Source organism: Tetrao urogallus (genome assembly GCF_951394365.1).
Source record: "Tetrao urogallus genome assembly, chromosome: 5".
Lineage (NCBI taxonomy): Eukaryota > Metazoa > Chordata > Aves > Galliformes > Phasianidae > Tetrao > Tetrao urogallus.
This window is the reverse complement of record NC_136818.1, coordinates 46392811-46418232: the sequence shown is the minus strand read 5'-3', so window position 1 is coordinate 46418232 and position 25422 is coordinate 46392811.

The window sequence follows — 25422 nt, the reverse complement described above, 5'->3', positions numbered from 1 at the left end:
GGTCAAAGATGCAATGACATAAGTTGATATGCCTCCATTCCTCTCATTCTACAAACCATCTATCTACAAGCCGTCTATTGTTAGAGTCCTCTCATCCACTCTCATGTGATGGTCTTCACCCATCTAGAAGATCTTCATGACCAGCTAGCTATGTAAGTTGAAGAGTACTTGCCAGTATTAGGAGTAACACCCAGCCACCATTTCCCATTCCAAGTGTGTCTTTAAAACCTGACAGAAATAGTGGAAGACTACCAGAAAGCAGCTGTGTTTCACAAAGGCTCTGCTCTATTGTTCCCTGAAGGCTTGAAGCAAATGTACTCTTCTGGACCTCCCAAATGCCCTAGATTACCATCCATGTTTGTAATGATCCCAGTTTGGGATTTATTTTGTTCTCCCATCTCCCATTTAAAAAAATATATATATATATATATAATAAAAAAATATATATATATATATATCAGCATCACAGCATAGCAGCCACCACTGCTGCAGCAGCTCTGTTCAAGTCACATCAATTCCATTCCCAGGGGTGCAAACCAATTTCTCTTGTTTTTCCGCCCGTCTCTCTGGCTGAACCTCCAGCAGCCTTCAATCCCATTAATCCAAGCACTGCTGGCGATGACGAAGACTGATTTCACCAGCAAACGATCAATTTGTATCTCCCCCCTTTTTTCTTTTTTTCCTTTTTTTTTCTTTCCACGCGATGTACAAAATATCATGAAAAAGGCGTTAGTGGTGATAGTTCCACAACAGTGAAATAATAGAGTAATAAGGCAATCCACTTTTGACCTTGCAGGACAGCTAATTCATCTACCCATCTATCTTAATTATTCCCTGGGTTACAAAAGAGAAACTGTACAATTCATTCATTCCACGGTGACAATTCCATTTTCCACCCCCAGTAAAGCACCATCCTTTCTCTGCAGTGATTCTGCCATAGGCCACATCCTTTCCGAGCCTTCTCATGCCATCCTACATACAAACAGTCATTAGAGACCTGATCCAGAGCCTGTTGAAGTTGACCAAGTCAGGCCCTCGTTGACCCCAGTGCATTCTAGACTGTGGCCTTCCATACCTTCCCTTCACTTCTAAGAAACAAGAAAATGGCCCCTGATAAGCCATATCAGAAGCAGCAGTGGGATCTCTGGTAGAGCAGACAGGCATTCAGACAGCCTAACTTTGTCCTAGGCATCTGGTCTTTTGAGATCTTTCACGTTGATGGAAGGAAATTATCTTCCAGAAAAGTATGTATAGTCTTGGCAAAATTTATGAAATCTCCGTCAGCACCGGATGGGAGCAGTATAAAATAATTCACTCTGAATTTGGAGAATATTGTGATAAAGGCACAGGGAAGATACAGGCAAGAAAGCATGTAAGATTTGAAGAGCCTCTTCTGATGGTTCTGCTTGAAGTCCTGCTACAGAATATTTGCTGAAAATGAAAGTGGCTGGAAACTTAATATTCAAGTATCTGTATGATCTTACATTGCATCCATACATACACACAGTATGACATTACAACTACTTCTGCTGCTCCACTTTGGAGGCTGAGCCCATAATGTACTCACTTTCGGGCACAGCATCCACATGTTGGACTGCTCACATCACTGATCCGCAGGGAGAGGCTGCTGTAAATGAATGCCTGTTCACTATTCTCTGGAAGAGACAAAGCTACTCTTTTCTTCCAATGGGCAAAGAGGTCTGGTGGCATTTGCAATGCCAAATTTCACAAAAACGCCATAATAATTGCTAAGAAGAAAGTAGAAATCTTAACCAGAAGAGGAGGTAAAGAGTAAAGTGCTTCAAAGAGAGCAGTGGCAACTGCAACAAATCCCACAGACTCTTGGTTGTTCCTCCTGTGAATTAAGCTGGCACAAAAGCAGCAGAAGTCAGTGACTGCTGCCTCTGGTCAGGCCTTCTACCAGAAGGAGCCCTGGTTGCTGACATATCCTCAAAAATGAGCATTATGCTAGCATCCCAATTCCCACTTCATTTTTTTTTTTTTTAACACCATCTTCGGGCTTCCTGTTTCACTTGATTCCTCTAGTTTGCAATTCTAAATCCCTTGGACTTCTCAGTAAGCCAACCTCCTCATCCTCACCTGCCTCTTCATACTGCTTGAAACCGTATCTCTGCTTGTCTTTCCAACATGCAGCTCCACTTATCTAAAATATATAACCTTCTCCAGCTTAAAGCCACTATATCCAGCACTTCCTTTCCTCTTTGTCTGTAACAGGTCTTCTCAGCTTTATTTCCTCTCCTGCTTGGTTTCTCTATCTCTGTCCCATTTGTCCACAACCTGTGCTGTCCTCCCATATTATTCCCCATCCTCTAATCTCCTGGACCCTTCTGCTTATCCACATTCCACAATTCCAATTCATGTTACAAAGGCAAACTGGCCTCCCACTCACTTCACTCTGCTGGTATATCCTCTGCTCCTTTACCTCTTCCCCACTCTTATCTTTATTTTCCCCCTTTTCACTGTTTTATACTATTGTGGTCCCAGCCACATTAACCCACCAGCTTTTTGCTTTCTCCTCCCCACAGTCCCTCACATGAGTAGATATCCCATTTCTCTTAGTCATGTCTAATCTGACGAGGTAATCTCTTAAAGGAAGGAATAAAATCTTCTGTGAAATTAGGATATGTCAATGTGCAGTGGTTCAGGTCACCATTACTGATACACTCGTAACACAAAGATACCACCTTGGGTTCAGGTATTCCTGAGTCGCTAATTGCTGTGTTGAGAACACCAGAAGCAAAGCAAGGCAAGCTGATGGGATGGCATAGCTGACTGCAAGTTGTTATGCTGGAAATGAAAGAGCCCCATGTCCCAGCAATAGAATCCCAAGATCCAAGCAGTAGAGCTGTACGTGCACTATAACAGTACAGAGTCAACATAACTATTTTTCCAATTAAGGAATTGACTACCAGCTGAGGAAACTTTCAGTCCCTGACTCTGACACAGGTTCCATGGTTGACCTAGGTCAGGTGACGTGACATGCTTAGCAGACCAGCCCCAAAACAAAAAGGAGGACCGCCATCCTTCATCCGCTTATTGACATTGTGTAGACAGGATGACAGATGTCCTTTGGGTCAGGTCCAGTCTCCAGTACCCACATGTAGTTTCACATTCTTCTTCCACAAGGCAGCATCTTTGTCTCCTTGAGCTTTTGTCAGGTGTTTTCTTGTCCTCAGGATCTCGGGAGTTTTCCATAAGATATGACGTGAGCTTTGCTGTTTCCCAGGAAGTCTTCCTGCCCACATTCCCTCTTTCTGCAGTATATTCTGTAATTCTCTTCCTCCCTTTTTTCCTCAGAGACTGATCTCACATTCTTCTTCAAATCGCTACTCAAACAAAGCACTGAGAGTCCATTCTTCCTCTTAGTTTAAGCATGTGGCTGTGGACCTCAAAGCACTCATATGCGGCCAACTGCTCCCTATGAGTACGGCAGAGGATGACAGAGGTGCTAGCCCATACATTCTGGTGTAATACAATCTTTTTCAATGACCTGGAATGCACACTGAAGAATCTTCATTCTCCCACCCAAAATTAACATTTCTGCACCCCCTGCAGTGCTGGTGTTTGTGGTATGCAGGAACATTTCCCACCTCAGGCACAGTTATTAGTCTCCTTCCTGGCACTGGATATGGAGTACAGCTATACAGCTGACTGTTTCGATCTCCTCAATGGCTGGTGCTTGTCCAAAGCCCTTGGAGTCATGCACTTCCTTGTTCCCCTGGACAGCAAAGTTTCTTGCTCAGCTGAAAATTAACTTCTGGGGTTCCACGTGCTTCCTCCTAAATGGCCTGCAAAGCAGTTCTGAAAGCAAAGTACCATGCTTCAGGGATCCTGTGACCAACCTTTCGCAGGTATTCACAGACAAAACAAGGGGAGAGGAGCGAGGGGAAAGGGAAGTGACAGTTCTGGCCAAAGAATAAGTTTCGGAGGAGAGAAAAAAGAAGAGGGAATGAGAATGAGAAGAGAGTGAAGGAGAGAAAAAGGAATGGAGGGAAAGAGGGAGTTGCAATAATAAGGTCATTTGTTACAGGAGCTACTCCTAGTCTGTGTGTATGTAACACAATTTGAGCTAATTGCATTGCCCTCACTTTGGGGACGCTGCTGTCTGTCTCTGAAGCTTTTTCTAATTTCCCTCCTTAATGTACGATTTCAGAATCTTTCATTCTAATGATTTTAATGCAATCAGCAAAACTATGCATGTAATTGTCTTTGGCATGGCACTCGCTGGAGTGGCACTCAGGGACAGCTCCCTGAACCCAGGACTCCGGCAGGAGAATGCAAAACAGGGCTGTTTTCAATCACCGCGGCAGAAGGCAGCCGGCAACGTCTGCGAAAGGCTGCCGAAAAAAAACATTTGTCGGAAGACAATGACAAAAAAGGGGGTCTCAGCTCGGTGCTATTCAGAGACAATTTGTAAGCACGGCTGTTGAAGTCGATCCAAAGGCTCCGGAACAGCTGGAGCTTTGCAGTGATTGATAAGTGCGCCCAGGAGAACTTCATTTCTGCCTGAATGAAGACAAAAGCCCCGCGATGCTGGGCGGATGGGTAATGTCACTATCATTAAGTAGTGAGAGTGGATATGCCAGACCTTCAGATGGGGACACAGGCAGGGCTATAAGGAGAGGTCAGGGCACCCTCCCTTCCTTCCCATCACCGCCAGCTCTTTCCCCTCCCTGTCTCCCCCTCCCCACACACACACTTTCAGCACAAACACGCCCTTTGCTAATTTAATGCCAGTATAATAAAGTTCCCCTGGCTTATGAGTACCACAGCACAAGTCTCCATCTCCTCTTAGTAACAGCTGTGTACATGTTCCTTCCAACCCCACCAGGGCTGTTCTGCAGTGGAGGCTGCAGGCCACCCAGACGCACTTTGTCCAGGGACAACATGGCCCTTGCTCACAGTCCCACACTTGGAAGAGACAGCAGCCTTGAGAGACACCTTCTGTGCCCACACATAGCTGACTCTCAGCGAAAGGCTCCTTGCCCCCCTCCCCTTCCTGCTCACTAGCCCTTTCTGATACCCCACTCCTGCATTTCAGAAGTCAAGTCCAGCTGAAATTTTTGGGCAGTTATTGAGAACAGTCAGAGCCTCATCACAGGAAAAGAAAGCACAAAATAAACAATAGTTCAGTTTCACTGTGATTGGCTTTGTGTATGTGCTGTGCACAGAATCTCTACTGTCTTAAGGCTTGTCTGGTTTGGATGCTTGCTGACACAGCCTTGCAGAGTTACCAGATCTCACATGCAATATTCTGTATGAAGAGTATCAAAGCCTTAGCACTTGGAGACAAACGAGTAGGTAAGGAAACCCAGTTTTTGCTCTGTGCTTATATCACAGTGAACAAAGATGGAAAATGCAACCCAAGGACATCTTGGGTTGCATCATTCTGAAAGGGACTTACTGCAACCCACCCTTGTCAAATTCAAAAGCTGTCTACTCCATAATCATGACGCTGGACACCTTTGTAGCATAACTGGGAATTAGCAGTGCACCACAGAAGCCGTCAGAAAACAGTCCACAGAGGGAGTAACACCCATGCAGGTAGGGGAACAAACTGCCTACAATTGCTCCAAGCCTGACTCAGATCCTCAGAGGATCCAGCAGCCTGCATCTCAACCCTTCCAAGTACTGAACCCACCTCTTTTCTCCTGTTGCCAATGGCAGCAATGCTAGGCACAAGACAAAGTTCCAAGAATTCTGCTGCCTGCCAGTGCCCTGCAAATTCTTGCTACCACATCAGAGGCCATAAATAGAAGTTCCTCAACTGAAAGCAGAAACACTTGCTACCAAACTTTGGTACTGTGTTCCTTTCTGTGCCACAGATCAGATCCATACAATCGTTTTAGGAGCTTCACTATTGACCCCTTGATTCCTGCGTCCTTTACAGATGAGCTGCCCAGAGGAAGGGAGCTGAGGGACCCAAGAAATATCCTTCATTGCAGAAGGTGATCCTCAGTGGCTTAGCTCTAGCAACCAACAATTTGGATCCTGGGAGGGAAGGGAAAACCTGGGATTTCTTCTGCTCATTTGACAACACCTGTGCCAGCAGCCACATCTCACCTGCATTTGTATAAAACCTACCACATGCCTAGTCCATTCAAGCACAGCTTCAGCACGTTCATGCAGAAAGCTGCCTGACATCTCTCTGTGCCTTCTGCTGATGGTGAAAGCAGGGTCAATTGTCATTCCCTTCAATCACCCTCCATTTTCAAACTCCAGGAGACTTTCGCTAAAGCAATATAATTTTTTGACTGCCTTACACCCAGACAGCCAGCATCTTGCTCTCTCTGCAGGGTGAGGGAGGAGCACAGGGCAGCCATCAACATGAGAGCCAGCTCCCGTTGGCTGCAGAGAAGCGCCAGCCCAGCTGCTATTTGTACACGTCACTTGGAATCTCCGCATTCAGCACTGTCCTTGCCAAAGCCACCAAAATGTGTGCGCCATTCCCTAACCTTGTCCCCAGAGCTGGCACTGGCTGAGTGTTCTGCCTCCCTGCTCTGCCAGCTCAATAGTTATGCAGAGCACTGCAGTGGGCTTTCTCAGGTGGTTGGCCTTGGTGTGTGCTTTAGGGGGCCCCGCTCTTCCTGAGCTGGTACCTCTACTACAAGGAACTACTGCTCCTGTAGCATCTTCAAGCAGAGAGGTCAGAACAGAGGCTTTCCAGAAAGGGAAACAGAAGCTCCCAAAGATCCTAGTGATCTCTATCAAACAAGGAAGGAACGGAACAGGATCCCAATGCCCACCAGCTTACAGCTCCTCTCCTCCACTGAGCAGTACTGTCTGTCTTCGCTCTGCAGGTAGCTGTAACGACACAGGAAACTGCTGCTGAAGGCAGGTGATCTCCTGTTCCCCTAGATGTCTTTTTTCAGGACCTGCATGTTGAGCAGTGTTATCAGTAACACATCAGATCAAAGTTTTAGCAGCAAGCAGAAGTGAGACGCTCAGCTTTATTGAACTAATCTGGGCCTGCAGAGACTTTGTCCCAGTTAAGTAGAGACTCCCTGAGCCTGCACTCAAGCTCAGTCAGACGACAGTGTCCAGAAAAGGGAGTTAGCTGCAAGAAACAGAGTGGCCAATAAGGAATGTGTTACTGCAGCTACTGCAGGCTCCAACTTCCACATGGAGAGAAATTGCCCAAGTGTCTCACTGCCATCAGACCTCCTGTTTCTGATTTCTGGTCACTGAAAAGGATTCAGCAAAGTCCCCAAGGGCATTTTCCCAGTATCTAATACCATTCCAGTACACACAGACAGTCTGATTTGTGGGTGGTCCTGAGTGGAGCCAGGAGTTGGACTCAGTGACCCTTGTAGGTTCCTTCCAACTTAGGCTGTTCTACATGATCTTATCAAAGACACAGCCTCTATTCCCATCATCAGTACACATGGCAGAACGAAAGATAATTCCAAGATTTCAGAGCTCTGCTCCGATCCAGACCCAAACAGCAATGACACTTGGTGCTGGCAGATTCTGACCCCACTGTGCACTTCCCTGCCCAAAGCTACGATGGTAGGGCTGAGCAGAGCCCAAAATTTCTTCCAACACGTCCCCGTCCCCACTCTGTTCTGTGCAGAAATAAATAGTGATCAATCTTGACAGTGAGCATCCAAACGCCTGGCATGCTGTGGAAGGTGAGGGCAAGGCAGTATCTGCTGCAGAGATGATCCCTGGCCTGCATCCCATGATGACCCCAGAGAATTCACACCACCCGCTCCCTTCTCTTGAAAGGTGATAACAAAGGTGTGAGTTTCTAAGCCTGACTGGCTCATAGAGTTAAAACCCAATGAACCTGACCAGATCAGTGATAAAGCCAGAGCTCAGCTGAATTGGTCATTCTCTTGCTCTCTCGTTCTCTTGCCTGACCCCTCCTTTGCATGGTTCACAGAATCGGCAAAACTCCCTGACACAGAAACTGGAAGACACTCGATCTGTCGGTAACAATTTCCAGCGGCTATGACGGGAACAGGCAGAGCACAGAATGAATAAGAAAGGGAAAGTAGAAGGGGAAAAAAAATTCCATCTCCCATTCCTCTTGCTCTCTCTGTCACTCATTCATTTCTCCTTGGCTTCCTCTCTTTCTTGGTGCTCCAAAAGCACCGCCTGCCTGCTGCTGAGCAGATGAGGACAAGCTCCTCGCACAAGCTGCAGGAGGTATCCTAACCTGAGCCATGAAATGGAACAACTCACCAGAGGAGAAAAACTGTGTGCACACAGAAGGGTGGATGAATTGTCTTACTTTTAAGCCCCTTCTACTCTTGCAATATTCTGGTTCCCTGCCCAGGCCCAGGGTTGCCTACACTGACTCAGAGTCCTAAAACAGGTATGAAGGACAATGCAGAAGGTAGGGCTGTCAATGATTTATGCCTACATGCCTCTATTTTTTTCTAATTTATATTCTTAAGGTCCACTTTGCAGGGAGGGAAGAAGCATTTTCACTTTACTCTGCAAAGCAAGGTAAAGCTCAGTACTACCAGAGTGCTTTTAGCCACTAGACCTCTGGCCCAGTCATTCCTGCTCTGATCACTGCAGCTTCAAGTTAGGCGCACAGTACGCTTGGTAAGAGTTGGGAATGGGTTTATGAGCAGTCATGCATACAGACTTCTGCAGCCCCTCAGGGCTATACATCCATCCCACAGTCTGGCACCATCGCTGTAGGAAGTTGAACTCTGAAACCCAGACAGTTCCTTCCCATCCCCAGGTTCTGATATCTTTCCTGAAGCAAAAGTCATCCTAAGTGCCTAGGGAGATGCAAGAACACACTATGATGCCTACTTTTCCAGGCAACTCATCTATGCCCATCCTGACCAGAAATCAGATCAGCTAAAATTATGTAAAATGCAGCTCTAAAGATGCAACACTTCTCTCCCCCTCCTCCCCCTTTCTCTTGCTAGAGATAGAAATTGAAAAGGAAGGCTTTATTTCCTCCTCAATGGTAGGAATATCATGAGTGCATTTACAGCAGTGCTAAGACTGTCCCTGGAGTCAGGGGTTTCTCTCCCCATCCATCTCTTTGCAGTGTCACAATCAAGCTTCTATGGTGCCCATCCTCACTGGCTCTGAGTTATTGTGGCACATCAGCAAAAGGAGAACTAGAAGATTGTAACTGCCCTCCCTGAGACAGCTCATCCAGAGCCGTGCCAAAGGCAGCAGCTTGTTTCCTCCTCAGCTGATAATTACAGCAGCTAGAAAACACTACTTGCCATGTTGCTTTTAATTCATACCAACAGAACTGACAGCTCCAGCTACACACACTCAAGGGCTGCAGGTAGAAGTCTGTGAGGAATAAAGCTGCAGCAGCCCTGACTGCAAAGGGCTGGGAGGCCCATCTCAGCCTTCACCATTCCCTCCCTTTGCTTTGCCATGACTTGCTTAATCCCCTCTGCTTTCTGTACCTGCTCCACAAGCTGAATTGGCCTCAACTGCCTATAATAGTACGGATGGATGCATGTCAAAACCTAGGGAGTCACAGACATAGAAAAATCAAGGCAGGGAAAGGATGCAAAACAGACTCTGTGTAGCTGTGCCGTCTCACCAGTTGTTGTGCCGTCTATGCTTTGAGGCTGTCCACCACAACCACACCAGTTCTGGCTGTTTGAAGTGCGCAGTCAAGTATCAGGACACCAAGGATAAATAAGATTTCTACTAATACTGCTTTCACAGCAAGATACTAGAAAATTTAGCTGACCTTTGTTAAATAAGCTCAATGGGTCCCCTGAGAGATGGTGAATTACTGTAAGCCAAGCATACAATATCTGCCCCAGGCCACAGCCTGCAGAACAGATTTTTCTGTGCAAGAGGCTACAATCCACTCCTCCTATGGGCAACATACCTCTTTTATGCCAAGGGGAATAGGCACCCCATCCTACAGTACCCCAGCCTACAGCACAACAAGCCAGTTGCCCCCATCTACAAAACCATTTTCAGGAGAACAGGAGACTGTAACAAGCTTTTGACTTGCAGCACAGGAAACCACTCACTGAGAAAGCAGAGTGGCCAAAAGAGCACCTCTTGTCTGAGAAAGATGCATCCAGCATCACGTTTTTTGGTATCCACAATTGCCCCAGGTGTCATTACTACTTTCACAACATCAGAGTGATAAGGAAAAGGGAAGGAATAGATATAATTGGAAACTACTTTTTTTTCTAATCCTCATTCTTTAAGCAACTCAGTTAAGCAATTCAGTTAACTGAATAGAGATTTGCCCCTTCACAGCAAACCAATACAAATCTGATTCTGGTTGGTTTGAGCTACTTTTATTTTTCTCTCTCCCCCTGTAACCCCACATCCCCAACTCTGACCACTCAGAGATTCCTAACTAAAACAGATCACAGATTCCACTGTCCATAAAAAACAGGAACATTTTTATATTAGCTTTGAAATCCATTTTAATGGCCCTGAGGGACCACCTCATTCTGGTGAGGCTGGGTCAGAATCGGGCTACCGAGAAAGAGGATCATTCATTGTGGCTGAACAGGCACAATTTCATTTGCCAGGCTCTGAAATGAGAAGCTCATTGCTGATGAGATCAAAAAAGAAAAAAGCTTCTCTGTCATTTTTCTCCTTTTCTCTGCTCGGAGTTTTTCCTTGTCTGTCCCCTGCCACCCCCCCAGCCTTCCAGCAGGCTCCCTGGACACAAAAGGGAAGGGAAGCAGAAACGTTGGCGTCTCAAGGGGAACCCGCACCTCTCTCAATATTCAGAATATTGCATATGAAATGTCAGAGGAGTTATCAATCTTACTTTGAAGGAACAAGGAGTTTCATTTGTTAGTGCAGGATGTGAAAGGGGCTTTTCAGAGCTGTACACTTGCCCTTCAAAACACTTTTCTCCACAGGATCTCTGTGAGTGCTCACCCTACACAGCATCCAGGTAGCTACACATCCACTCCTGCCAGCCCGCCCTAGGCAGAGGGCAAGGGATGTGCAGATAAGTAGAAGTACACACAATGGCAGCGATGCTGTACACAGCAGCAGCACTGGGCAAGGGCCAGTTGTCAGCCTGTAGAACGCCACATAACTACTTCATTTGGCCTGTAACATCCGATGATGCAGCTCGAAGTACATAATGAAGTTAGCCAGGCTCTCTGCTGATCCCAGTCACTACAGCATCTGTGAAACCAACTGAGCTTAGTTGTCCTCTTTGACTGCAGTCTCATCCCAAGCCCTTAGTAACCATCAGCATGTCAGCACTCTTCCTCATGTCCTCTCTAGCGAAGACAGCACACACAAAGAAGCCTCAGCAAGGACAGGAGAGCAGCCCAAAACTGAGACATACCAAATATGCCCAACTCAGTGATCACGTACTACTTACTCACAGCAGTCTGGAGAACTGGGTCCTGGATGACCATAGAGCAGAAACAAACCTGGGTTCAAGCTCGAAAGAGACCAGTGGGAAACAGCAACAGATACCAATATACCCTGAAAATATAACTAATACTACTGTGCTACAAAGTTTCCAAGCGAAAGGTGGGTTAGCTAGGTGAAGAGCAAAAACAGAAGGCAGGGCTGCTCACTGGTAAAGAAAGATAGCACTGGTATGGGCCATATGTAGCATACAGCTTACATATTCTGGTCTGTGTGGTTTTCTGGCTTCTGATCAACCCTGCAGTTCAGGAGGTTGGCATTTCCAATTCTTGCCTATTTTCTGTGTTGTGTGATCCACAGCCCACAAGTTTGTGCACTGCTCCCTTGTTGGGCAACCAGAAGGGACAAGTTTCAATCTCCTCCAAATTCATCTCTTTTAACACTATTTGACTTTCCTAAACATCAGCAGTTGTATTTGGGGCTGAACCAGGTGCTGCATGACCCAATTCTCTCTTCACTTGCTACTAACTACTGTAACTTGCAGACCAAACAGATATACACAGGCTCCAGAGACCTGCAAGAGACTACATCTTGTTCTCTGACCAACAAATGTTGGTCTTTAAACCTCAAAAACCTTGAAAGACCTAAAAAACCTTGAAAGACCTAAAAAACCTTGAAAGAAAGACCTTAAAAATGAGGGTTTGAGTCCTAACTGCACTATTCTCCACTATTAAGAATGTTCTGCTGCTCAAAAGTTAGTATAAGCAGCACATCTGCTCAGGAGGTGGGATAAAAGCTTGGACACCCCACAACATGCAGCACCCACCCTTGGATTTAAGAACCTACTGCTGGAGAGCAGTAAAACTCTGATGGTTCCCTGGGAGCTACAAGTTCTATACGGACAAGTCTGGAAATGCTGCTGCTTCCTGCAGCGCCAGCATGCTGCAATGAGGTGCTGTTGTTTATGACAGACCACTGCACAGGAAAAATCTCCTGGTCTCAAGCCTGACCTTTCCATCAGAGGTCACCAAAAAGTCATCAGTGATTTCATCAGATATCCACCAACTGAATTGCCCTGACGTGCACACATAGCAGTAACAGCATATGGGTCACACTCATTTCCTTGTGTGACTCAGTCACTCTGAGCCCAAGGCCACCAGTTAGGAGAAAGAAAGATCGCCTGAGATCCTGAATTAGATTTCTGCTCTTGGCTCAGATCTCATTCTCAGAAATATGCCTACTGAGTGATTACAGGAATTACACACCCAGTTCAGTGTTACAGGAGGCTGTCCGAGGGGCTGTGCTGCAGCAGCATCAATCAGCACAGCTCTGCTGACACCCCAGCATCTCAGTGCTGACTGTGGATCTGCTCCAACATCTTTCTACCATGAATTTGGATACTGCCCGATGTTAGCACAGGAAATAGAAAAGAAAAAAAGAGGAAAAAAAAGATGAAAGACATAAGGGTATTTCCTACAGAGAAAGTGAGAAAATGCTTGTTCTAGCTGTCAGTGATTTACAGAGTCATATTGTTTGTTGCCAACAGATTTTGTTATTTATCATGTTCATTGCTATAAACACTAAGGAGCCCCTATACAGGAACTTCGGCCACACAGCACAGGGTGCTGCACAAGCACTGAGAGTACGGAGAGATAAAGGCACCTGAGTCCCACCAGCTGCTGCCACTGCAAAGATGCTGCAGATTCACAGCAGGATGTAAAAGAGGCGGTAGGGGAAGATGGCAGGTGTCCAGAGTGCCAGCACATTTCTCAGCTCAGCACAGAACAAAAAGATTCTCTTCACTCCATCAAGTTTATAGAGTTAAGTTCACAAATGCTGAATGCTTGCATCATTTTTAATGCTTTCTTACTGGCCACAAGGCTATCAAAATGCAGAGGAACTGCCTGTGCAGCCAGAATCTTGAACAGGAGATTACCCAATAATAATTATTACTATTGGTACGTTATTACAGATTTATACAAGCTGCCTCTATTGAGAGAGCATTGTGAAGTCATGTTTGCTTTGCTCTTTGCAGATGAATTAGAGGTAAACATTGGTAAGCTGCTACAAAAGTACTCCGAGGGACAGCAGAGCTCTACAGACAAGTACACCAGTACCTGCTTTATCTGTGATCACCTTTGCAAGGACGTAAATCAGGAGCAGTGTTCCTGCAGTCAGCACACCAGCTCCTCCAGCAACACGGAACAGCTCACTGCTTTGTCCAAAAAACCCATAGACATGATAGAGGCAAGGCCAGGCCCACAAGAGCAGCCCATATTCTGTGCTTCATAGCTGTTCTCAGTGCTGGGAGCTCCCATCAAGGCAAAGCCCCCACTGCACTGTGTTTTGCACTGATTAGTAATGACAAAGCACTTGATTAAAGAATTTGCAATGAAAAGACTGAAATGTGGCATATTCTGCACGCTCAGGTCATAGAAGCACCGCCAAGTCTCATAGTCGTATGGTGAGCCCATATTTTTCCTTCAAGCAGCAGCTCCCAGTCTCATGAGTTTGAGATCTTCCCAGTAAAGGCTTCTCTTGCTTACAGGAGCTGCACACCTCAGACCTCCAGGCTGGTCCAGCTAACCGCTTCTGGTTTCCACCAGCATCCCATGGGCACAGCGCATTAGCTACTGGCTGGGTTGGCTCTCAATCCGATTTGAGCTAAATCAGCCTAGAAGGAACTAAAAGGCTGAAGAACAAAGCAGCGGGACCAGAGACCAGGTAACAAAAGGTCGCCACAATCCCGGCCTGACAAAATTGACACAAACTTTCCAGACAGTTTTCAATGTGTCTGAAGTTGGAGTTAGAATTACCAACTCAATATGCACATCTATTTCACTTATTCATTATTCAGTTCTAAAGAAATCATTTATCTCTGTCAGGAAAAAAAAGTGAAATACCAACACAGTGGGAAAATAAATAAATACACTGCCCTGAGAAAGTGATGTGGGAGCTCTACAACAGAGCTGGCAACCAACATTCCTGTTCAAACCAGGGTCTGCAGGAGGAGGATGCTCCGGGCTGCATCCCGCCAGGGTTTGAGTATCCCCAGTGCATCCCTGGCAACTTCTTCCTGCATTTGCCCCCTCCATAGAAATGACTGCCATGTGGCTCATACATGGAGGTATTCAGGCACCCCGATCTGATTGGTCAGTTGCTTGTCAGAAATGACACGGAATAACTCCACCGTACCCAGTCAGTGACTTACTGAAGTATTACCGCAAACCTCCTACAGTAGTACTGGGAGCCCAGCTGGAGCTTGGGGCCCCAGACGTGATATCTGTCACACCATCAGCATACAAGACATAGAAAGAAGAAGCAACGCAGAGAGGTGTTCTGGTTCAGTTCAGCTCCCGCAGCAGGTGGGACTAAACCCAAGGTCCCCAACTCCACCGCTTACCTCACAACATCAGGATAACTGCTAAAACATCCACAATAAAGCAGCTTTCTTTCGTTTTGCCAACATTAGCAACACTTCATTCCAAATTCAAATTGTTATAAGTTCAGGCTTTATTTTCTCCTGTTCACAGACCTGAAAAGGAGAGACTCTGAAATGCCATACCTTGTCTGAGCATTCCTTGCACAAAGAAGATGCTCAAATCTCTGCCATAGTAATTTGCCCTCAGAATAGCTTTGATTCCTATGTAAGACATGTGAGGTCGCTCAAGTTATTTATTCCTTCTGCTGCTAGGTGGACTAATGATGGAAATAATAGGCAGAGGATGGGAATTTTCAGATGGAGCAAGATCTACATGTGCCTATAAGACTGAGGGATGTATATATGGTGGTCCTGTTAAAATCACTAGGTGCAAACACACGTACAGTGCTATGGCCTGTGATCATGTTCATAGGACCATAGGACTCCTCCATTCAGGATAGCAACACACTTTCTCCATTTCTTAGCTTCTGCCAGCACTTTTCTAGTTAAAGGAAAAGCAGAAGGAAAGTTAAAGAGCAGCAGCAGCTGCTCCGGTGTCTTCTCCAGATGTTCAGCTATGTTCAGCCCGTTAACAGTTTTAGAAATCATTTGTCAGCAAAGGTTTTGCTGCCTTGCAGGCTTATCTCTGAAACAACACAGTACTTACAGAAGAACTTGCTCTCACCCCGCCAAATTTAGCACCTAGAAGCCCCTTGTCCTTTCTTAACCCAACAGGTCCCGATTCTTTCCTTGGGTTGCAGAAACCACTCAGTGCCTTAAGGATGAGGATGGGAAGAGGCATCCACCCAATTCAGAGTGCTTGCCTGCACTCACCATCAATTTGAATGTTTCCCAATAAAGTTCACTCTGTCTTCCTGAGTCCAGTGTTCAAGCATATCTCCCTGCTGGAGAGTGCTGTCTTCTGCTCATTACCATGCAATTACTGTTACGATTCTCCGTTACAGAGGTCAATAAAAGGGAGAACTGCAACAAATGTGTGCTAGTGCTGAGATCAGGGTACGGAGGAGATCAGGGTGGAGCAGTGACTCATGTCCGAAGTTATAGCAGGTCAAACTGCAGATGGCAAAGGGCAGTCACAGCGGGCCAGAGTTAGGACCTCTTAACACCTGGTCTCCAGGACTTGGAAATGAACCATGGTGACAAGAGCTAATTGCCAGAGGGATACAGTCAGGACCAATTACAAGTGTTAACTGCCAATTAAGATGATGGGGCCAATATCAGGGCCACTGCGAAGATCAATTATGGGATTACTGCAAAGGCCCACAAGTAGATAAGAACAAAGCCCACCTGCAACCTCACAGACAAACCCAGGCCAGGTAAGGAGCTTCCAGAGAGGAAAATGACTTCTTTCTTTGAGGCAACTGGGAGACAGAGATTCAGTCTCTCGCCAATATCATGAATGAGATTCACCAAAGTTCAGAAAACAAGACTGATTTATTCTAGCTGGGGTTTCTGCCCAGAGGCCTTCGGTGTTGGTAGGAATGGTGTAAGGTTTGACTTACCTTCTCCACAGTGTTAATCTCATGGCTTTAAAGAACTACCCAGAGAAACAAGAGTCAGCTGTATTTACAAAGGGCTCACTGAAAAGGAGTGAACAGCATAGCTCTATCTGCCCTAGGAACTGCCCTCAGGAACCAGGCAGGTGTGAAACCCAGATCTTCTACACTTCTCTGCTAGTGTTAACACCAGTGAAACCAGGATCATAGGTTCTAAGCCCAGCCTCACCCTCTCCATGCTTAATTACCTGCCCATCCACAAACACATTACACAGTGTGTGAAAGTACTTCTCAGACCTCTGCTAGGGCCTCCAGCTGTTTCAGTGCAACAGAGAGAGCTCTGTGAATAACCATAGGGTTTTCCCTCCATGTGCAGATTATACACTTTGTTCTTAGGGCCCAGGCTGCTTTCTAAGCTGTAGGAGATCTTCTCTAACCACTTCAAAGGCATCTGGTACTGTCTGCAGCACAGTGGAGGCAGTGGTACAAAAATACCTTCTCCTGTGCCCTCCAAGACCACCCAGGTAAGGAGGGAGGTCAGAGCATAAGGCAGGCAGAAAAGCTGTGCTGGAGGCATACACATGCAGATTTGCCCAGGGCCTAAACATTCCTTTGTTAAAAGGGAAACAGCTGGGATCATACTATTCTACTTAACTGCAAATTTCTGTTCCGGGTTTTATTCCCTCTGATATTGTAACAATCAGAAAGATCAACACAGTGGAATTGCAATACAGGAGGAGTAATGACAAAGGGACAAGCATGATGGAAAGGCATAAAAAAAAAAAGTGCTCAGCCATCTCTGAAGATGTAAGCTCACAGGGAAAACTCCACAAAGGAGGGATCTCCAACCAGAGATCCTTCCCCTGTGCCAGTCAGCCCTTAAGTGAGGTCTAAGAGAGGTGCAGCCAGGCTCCACCCCGTCTGGTCACACAGCTGAATTGCCTTCACCTGTGCTCCCAGGGCTGACTGGCTCCTTTCCCCAACGTGCTCAATCAGTGGTTCAGGTTGTGACCCAACAGTTACCATACAGATCCCAATCACTATGTATCCATGCAGACTGACCTTTGTGGTAAGACACACAGCATTCCATACTTTCACACATGGAGATCATGATTCACTACATTCTAACCCTAGGCAGGCCACATTACATAGCTCTGAATATAGCAGATCTCTTCAGAGCTGCAGAACCCACAACAACAACAAAATTGGCCGCAGCCTCCCAGCCACTCTTCCTTGCAACATAACCAAGTTGACACCAAAACCCCATTCCACAAGGCCTGGCTCTCTCACTCAAGCACCCACCATTACATGACTCACTTCCAAGCCATACCCAGGCGCTGTGCCCCAGAGACTGGGGGACGTGTCTCTCAGCAGCTGGCTCAGGTTCCCCTGAATCCTGTGCAGCACTGAGGCAGCCAGTCAGCCCTGCACTACCCTTACCAGCTCACCTCCAAAAGGCAGCTGTAAATCCAAAGAGACATTATCTTACCTGCCACAGTGTTGCCTCCTTGACTGCCAGCAACAGCAAAGGGACCGGTGAAAAATGCTGTAAATTAATTAACATCAGACCTCTTGTAGCTGTTTGTTACTGTAAACAAACATTTTAATATGCAGTAATTAATTAAATCTGCCATGCTGTCCCCCTCCTCCCATTGATCTTTCTTCAGCTTTTCTTCTGCTCTGTCTCATCTTTTTCGCTTGGTGAAACAGATCACTTGCAAACAGAGACACCGCTTTCCCAGTGGTCCAACAGCAGCGACCCAATTCAGAGAGATCACTTTCCTCTTCTTAATCAAATGCCATTACATTTTTTTTGTCCATACATACTGGCTCCTCCTCCTCCTGTGTACATTCATTTATCCCTCCAACACATTCCTACCCATGCATCAAAACTAAAGAAAGAGCTAAATATAAAACTAACTTTTTGGTAAATATTTAAGCACTGCCCCAGCACTTCTCCATTGCCCCCTCCCCCCCCAAAAAAAATTTCATCACATCTTTGGCCTTATGCATTTTCCTCGGGTGGAACCTTTTCAGCCCTGTCCTGCTATATTACAAAGGTATTTTATTTTTTCATCTCCAAACTGCACCCTAAGCACAACCCCAAATTTCCTCTGAAGCAGTAGGCAGTTACACCAGACACCGCTCAACCAAAATACATTTCCCAGCTAAGTTTCCTTGGTAGCTTATATTTGATGGCCCATTTACAGCCCCTGTGAAACACTGCTCTATACTTCACCTTTCTCCCACCCCTAGACACTAACAGAAACCAACCATAACTCTATGACTTCTGCTTAAGCTGCAGAGCCCCACAGACATAACCCAGACGGGAAATTTCTGGGCACAGTCCCATCCTGGTTCCATTTAGCACATTCAGCCACTTAGTTCCATGCACCCAAAATCATGGTAATATTTGGATGCATAGTTCTGCCAGATTAGGATGGGAATTCCAGGAGTTCTCTGTACATGCATAAAAATAGAGGTGTGCATGCAAGAATGAGTTTACACACAGGTACACTTACATAAAAGCTATGACAACACATGCAATCTGCAGAACAATTGTTCTCACCAACAAGCAGCATCACCTTCAGCTTTGTGCAGCATCTCCAAAGACTCTTTATAAACACCCAATGAAATTTTATTGCCACAGAAAACTACCTGCTGGATTGGGAGGAGCTAAATCAGCCCTGTGTGAAATGGGAGGCAGTTGGGGCAGAGCTGAGCTACAATCCCTCACCTGTGCTGGATAATGAAGCACAGCAAGTTATCTTTCCATGCAACCAAAACCATTGCCCAGAGAACTGGGCGTGGACCAGGAGCATCGAGTCCCTTTCTGCTGTCTGAATCACCTGGTGTGATCCTTGCTCCCTTCAGAGAAGAGGATTCCCACGCCCAGGCAGGCTGGCCAGTAGCACTTCACCCACAGGAGAGCACAAGGTCTGACCATGGCTGGGAAGAACTCCCTGACTTCCACAAGGCTGCCAGCACACGCAGCTCCAAAGGCTGCCTGGTCATTTTCAGACGGTGGGCTTCTGCAGCAAAGCCAACCAGAGCCCGAGTACCCAGCAGCTCTCAGGAGCAGGCCCTGCATTTGCAGTTTTATTATCCATTTTTCTTTTAATGTCCTGCACACTTGAGAAACCCTGTGTGAGAGTCAGAATGAGAGAGAGGGGAAAGAGACAGCGAGGGAGAAAGAGAGCTCATCATGCCCATAAAAGGGACAGATTCTGATTAGCTGAAGTTATAAAAATGATTTATACTTGCAAACATTATTTCTACTTGTATTGTTTGCCTGCAAGCGTTAACATCACATCACGGACACTGTAGCCAGACTCAGTCATCCCTTGAGACAGGACAGATGGCTAACGTCCCCTTCCCATCAAAGAAACCCCCCAGTGCAGAATTGGGGTGACCAGAAGAAAGACTTTGCTCTGGCTCTTGGCACTTCTGATCCTCCTGGGAACATTCATCCTAGCGCAGCCAAACCAGCATCCCAGGCAGTGAGCAGAGCTATCCTGATGTCAGCTCCTTCCCTCTCTGCCTGGCATTTCCCGACCAGGAGAAGCACGCTGCGTCCTGCCTATATTGTGTGCTTTCCCCGCCTCCTGCCAGCCCAGATCTGGGTTTATTTCCTCATCCGTGATTATTGTAAAGAGGAGCAGAATGAAATGCAGATGCAAAACATGCTCGTAAGAATTTCCTCTCTCTCTCTCCCCCATCTGCCAGAGAATAGATTTTAATCTTTAATCCATGAGCAATCAGCGAACACTAGCGAATTGCAAATTACAGATGTTTTACTGTCTTTGGCATTTTTAGCTTCCTCGCTTCCCCACTGCCACTCAGTGTCTTTCTCACATCCTCCCCTCTTCTGCATTCATTGAATGCCACGCGCCATCACCAAAACCATATGACACTGTCATCATTTGGTAATTAAACCTTTACTCACTTTAAATACGCAAAGCTGGCTGGGGTAAGCGGCACTTAACCCCTTCCTGACAGTCTGTGTCTGTATTTAGAATAAAGGGAAGGGAGAATGGTGGAGAGAACAGTAGGAGGGGAAGCCCAAAGTTTGAAACAACATCCAAGTGCTGAGGGCTCTTCTCAAAAGCATCCCTGCACTCGGAGAGGGCAAAAGAGATGGCAAAAGTCTCTGCTTGTTTCCATTTACGTTGCTGTCTGGATGTGAGTTATCACCAACAGAGAAGTGCCCAGGCTCCTGTTTAATACCCTAGGGGCTGCTGGAGTTTGCCAGGTCCCAAGTTAAGATAGTCGGGTCCAAGAAGCCTCACTTCAACCCTGCACCACTCAATAACAAACCTAGCCCTGGTGCTTCAGGCTGTTTATTAGCACAAGCTGTCCCAGCCTGAGGTCCTCAGCATGACTCTTGGCTGCTTAAAAGGAGGCCTTCACAGCAAACTGAGTGCAGGAGTAACACACATCAGATGTAGGAGCACTCAAGGTGACCCCTCAAGAGGACTGTCCAGGGGGCTTGAAACCTTCTTTCCTTTCTGCTTAACCTCCAGTAAGCTCAGTCCAGTCAGTCCCTTAGTACAGACATCATCTTAGTTCCTTGGAATATATTTCAGCTGCTGGGGAAGAACTTGTGTACTGCCTCAATTACATGAGGAGAGACCAAGTACAGCACAAAATTACTCCTGCCAGAGCTGCAGAGTTGGGATGGATCTGTTGTCCTAGGTTTGGTGCCAGGCGGGTGGCAGCAAGGCTCAAAGCACAGGAGAGTGCTCATCACCTCCAGTCTGTGAGAGAGCCACATTCCCAGTGACGGTGATATCGCACTCCTTTATGGAAGGAATACAAGACAAACCTGACATGGACAGAGTGAGACATGGCAAGAGGAAGAGAGATGGAGAGGGAGGGAGGGAAGGAAGGAGGGAAGGAGGAAGGGAGGAAGGGAGAAAGGGGGGAAAGAGGAAAGTGGCTGCAATTATTTTGCCACAGATTGGCAGGGCCTGCTTTCCCTGTAAGAAGACTGCAACATTTGGGGAAACATAAATAACAGTTGACAAGAGACGGCACCGCAGAGACAGGCAGTAATTGTTTCACCTCCCTCTGTGCCCTGTCCACTGCAGGCTCCCAAGGAACTACCTTTGTATCTTAGCTCGAGGCAGCAGCTCAGGGCCCCTCTGGACCAGGAACAGCAAGAGCCTTAATCATTTTCTACAAGTTTGTCAATTTAACAAGTGTTTGCCCAAGGGGCACCTGTCTTCCTGCCTGCCTTTATTCCTCTCTCTGCTTGTTTGTTTGTGAGCTGGGGCATTCTGGCTGCTATCATCAGCACACCAGCTCCACACAAGCCTGGCTATAAGCAGGATGTGGCCAATATTGGAAGCAGCATGGTTAACCCCACTTTTAAAGGTTACTCACTGGTATCGTCTCCACTTTCTACCTTCACCTTCTCTTTCCTCCACCTCTCCTTCACACGTACACGGGCTCCTGCGGTCACAGAAATGCTGATCATTCCCTCTATCCCTGGCTGACTCCCAGCACTGGAGACTGAGCTTACAGATGGCAGCTGGACTGAACCCATCAGAGGGCTGAGCACTGCCTATGAACATGGTGCCTTTTGGCCAAGTCCCTGAAAGTCCAGGGGCAGCATCAGGGAGTTCAGCCTCAACCCCCTTTTGGAGCAGCTCTCCGCTGCAGGGCTTCAATTGGAAGCACATGTGTGGGGCCGTGAGCAGCAGCAAACACTGATCATGGTGGGAAGCATCCCTCTCCACATCCTCTCACTGTGAGGTAAGCTGAAACACTGAACTTGGACATTTCCACAGTACTTTCAAGTGTCAGCAAAACATTAAGTGCTCTTCTTACTATTTTTCATTTGAAAGCCATAATAATGACAAGTGCTCATAAGAAAAGATTGAAGCACCTGTTTTTTAATGTATTCTTCTGCCTCAGATTTTTCAGGGCAGAGCTGACTTTAACAGATACTGTTCCAGCTAGCCATAACCCTGAATATTATCACAACACACCATTAGAACAATTCAACATTATCTCAACAAAATACACTGGCCCCTCTCACAGTAGTCTAAGCTTCTGTTCTCAGAGAACATTGGACTTCAGTGGCCACAAATCCCAAGTCTTGGCCTTAGCCTGGCCCTGGTCCGAAACATGGAGCCAAGCTGCTCACCTGTGCAGTAAAGTACAACACAGGACAGAAGCCTGGAGGTACGGATCTCCCAGCAAATTCTGGTAAAAATGAAGACCCTTCAGTCTTTCTATTTTGACTCAAAACCAGGTTTTTGCAAAAACTGTCATTCCCATAGCAAGTCAGAATGGAAGCATCAGCCCTGATGAGAACTAAGCATCCCTCTAATGCTGGTGCTGCAGAATACAATGGTTTGGTTTCTGACAAACTAAAACTTCACTTTAATTATCTGTCAATGATTCATTTAATTATCTATCAATGATCTGCCTGTTGTTACCTCAGAGGGAAACTTAAAACATGTCCTATAGCAACAGCAGCTGTGAGAACACTATGGTGACCAACTAAATTTGGTTACAGACACTTGGATACCCAGCTCAATTATACTTTGACTTTCCTGCACTGTTGTTTCAGTAGTGGTTGATAAAATTATTCCACTAACAAAGAAATACATGAGGGACTTGGAACCTCATCATCAGGGCAGGACTCTCTGAGATGGGGTAAGGGAAGAAAAGACTGACTGCAGTACACTGTGTTTTAGACACTGCTTTTCTTATGGAGATGCGTGGGAAGAGCTCAGGAAACGAGACTTTGCTGCAGACTGGCAGTAGCAATAATCCAAGAAACCCCTTTACCGCTACCAGTGATTTTTACATCGAGGCTGGCCTTGAGCTTTGTACTCAGGTCAGGCTGTCACTATTACAAGGGGAGACTTGCCTGGGTCATGATCCATTTGAGAAAGGCAAGCAAAGGATCTTGGCTGTTTGGGTTACAGCAGTCAGGTTACACCTCACAGGAATCACACGAGAAACAAAAAGCCCCAAGTTTAATGGGACATCTTCCAGGATGACCACTTGTTGCCTTTTCTTGATCTTTGAGACAATGAAACTATGTTTTGCAAAAGCCAGGAGTGTAACAACAGAGACTGACACCTCTGAGGGGGTGTCAGTGTGAATAACAATGAACCACAGATCCCACTGTTCCATTCCAGCTGCAGGAAGCCTACAGCTGACAGCAGACTTTGTCTTTTTAAGGGGCCCTGTACTCTCTCCATGTTTGGAACTGCATCACAGCCTCTCCAAGACTCATTGCCCCCAGGCCCTCCAAATGCCACCAGTGGTATATAATCTCAGCCTCCTCACCACTGGCAGGCAGGACTTTAAGAAAAATGGGTGCAAAACCCAGGAAATGTGTGTCCTTATTAATCACTGTTAGGGCTGACAGGGGAGAGCCAAGTCTTGAGGCATATCCGGGTGCAGCAAGGAGGGAGTGAGAACTGGAAAGACCACTTCCCAAAGAGCAAACAAGGCCCCAGAGCAGAGCCCAGGGTGACTCAGATGCAATCAGAGAAGCTGGAATATGTTTACAGGTTCCTTTCAATCTGACAGGAAGATGGACAGAACCAAAGCAGATATCCTGGGGCATTTTCTACCTGCTGGGTACCACAGTTGAAGCACATTTTTCTCTGCAGCAGTCCTCCCTGCATGTCACTGCTAGGAGAGACCTGGGAAGGACAGAGGAAGGGTGGGATATGCATTGGTTCAGCACTGACCGTAAGGGATCCACCAGTGTAGAAGAAGTGGGGAGACAGAGGAGTTTTCAGCAGACGGACCTGATTACCTCTACTCAGTCCTTCCTGTCTTATACAGCTGTCTGACCCACAGACACCTCTCCCTCAGGTGTTCCCAGCCCTTCATCTCATCTAGCCTAGACATTTTGCTGGCACAGTCAGCCTGTGAACTGAGGAACTGCTCCAGCAGGTAGCTTGGATGGCCAGATGGACCTTCCCTGACTATATTTCTGGTTCTGCTGCCTGTGGAGAGAGCCTCAAATATCCAGCACTCTAGGTGAACAGATCCTTAGTTAGTCCTGAGCCCAGTGAAGCCACTGCAAAGACCTGCGTACCCTCTGTTCTGGCACATGAAAAGACCGCACAGAGTAATGCATCTTTTAACAAACCACCTGCTAACACACAGCAAGTAGTGCACACCATGAACTGCAAAGGGAGATGTGATGACTGCCATGGAAACAACTGCCAGCCTGGCTCTATCAAGAAGGAGTACCTACATTTGGCCAGTGACCCAGCAGGGAGACCTAAGGATAGGAACCCATCTCCAGACCACTGTATCCTTTCTTCTGGGCTTCTTCTGCTGTCCCATGTAGCCAAGCTTTGACTACGTACTTCCACCGTAAAGTATTCTCAGGATCTGCTTTCCATTTTCCCAGGCCAAAGTTGCTGAGGTTACCCAGGATCATTCCCAAGTGAGCAACATTGATTACAAGCTCCAGATATGCCCTTCTTTGCTCCTGGACCTCTTGTTGAAATGAGAAAGGCATGAAAAGATTTGGAAGTATTTAACATGGCAAATGGAGATGAGAGCCTGCTATGGGAAGCAATACAAGCCACTTCCCTTCTCATTACCTTTCTTCCCCCTCTCAACATTTTCCCCATTGCCTTTAGGCTGCCTGTGCTGTATGCTTGTGCTGCACCTTGCACACACTCATGCTGGCCTCTGCTGGGCTATGGAGGCTTGCAGCAAAGAGATGAACACCATTTGCAGAAAGGCCATGGGGGAGACAGGGAAAAGGACACCCATATCAGTACTGAGGGGAACAAAAAGAAAAGTCCAGCAGTAGTGTAGTAGCCCTGAGAAAAGGGCCTGGCAAACTTCTCGTAAGAAATCAACACCAGATGGGCTTGCACAGAGCACTGTCACGTGTACAGAAACCTGGCTGATGGCCCATAAAGCAAAGGTAGAGTAGCACGATAATGATCAGCACAGGGGAGGGAATGGCTGCGTTTGGTGTCAGGCCAATTCACAGGTTTATTAATGACATGAAGCGATACATATCAAGCACAATAGTGGATGATACCAAATTTTGTCATCTGTCAGCCCAACAGCTACGATAGAGCCAAGATAACACTTTCCACTCATTTTTTGCCTATGGTCCAACATACAAGGTCTTCAGCCACAGCTATGGCTTCGGTACCCATG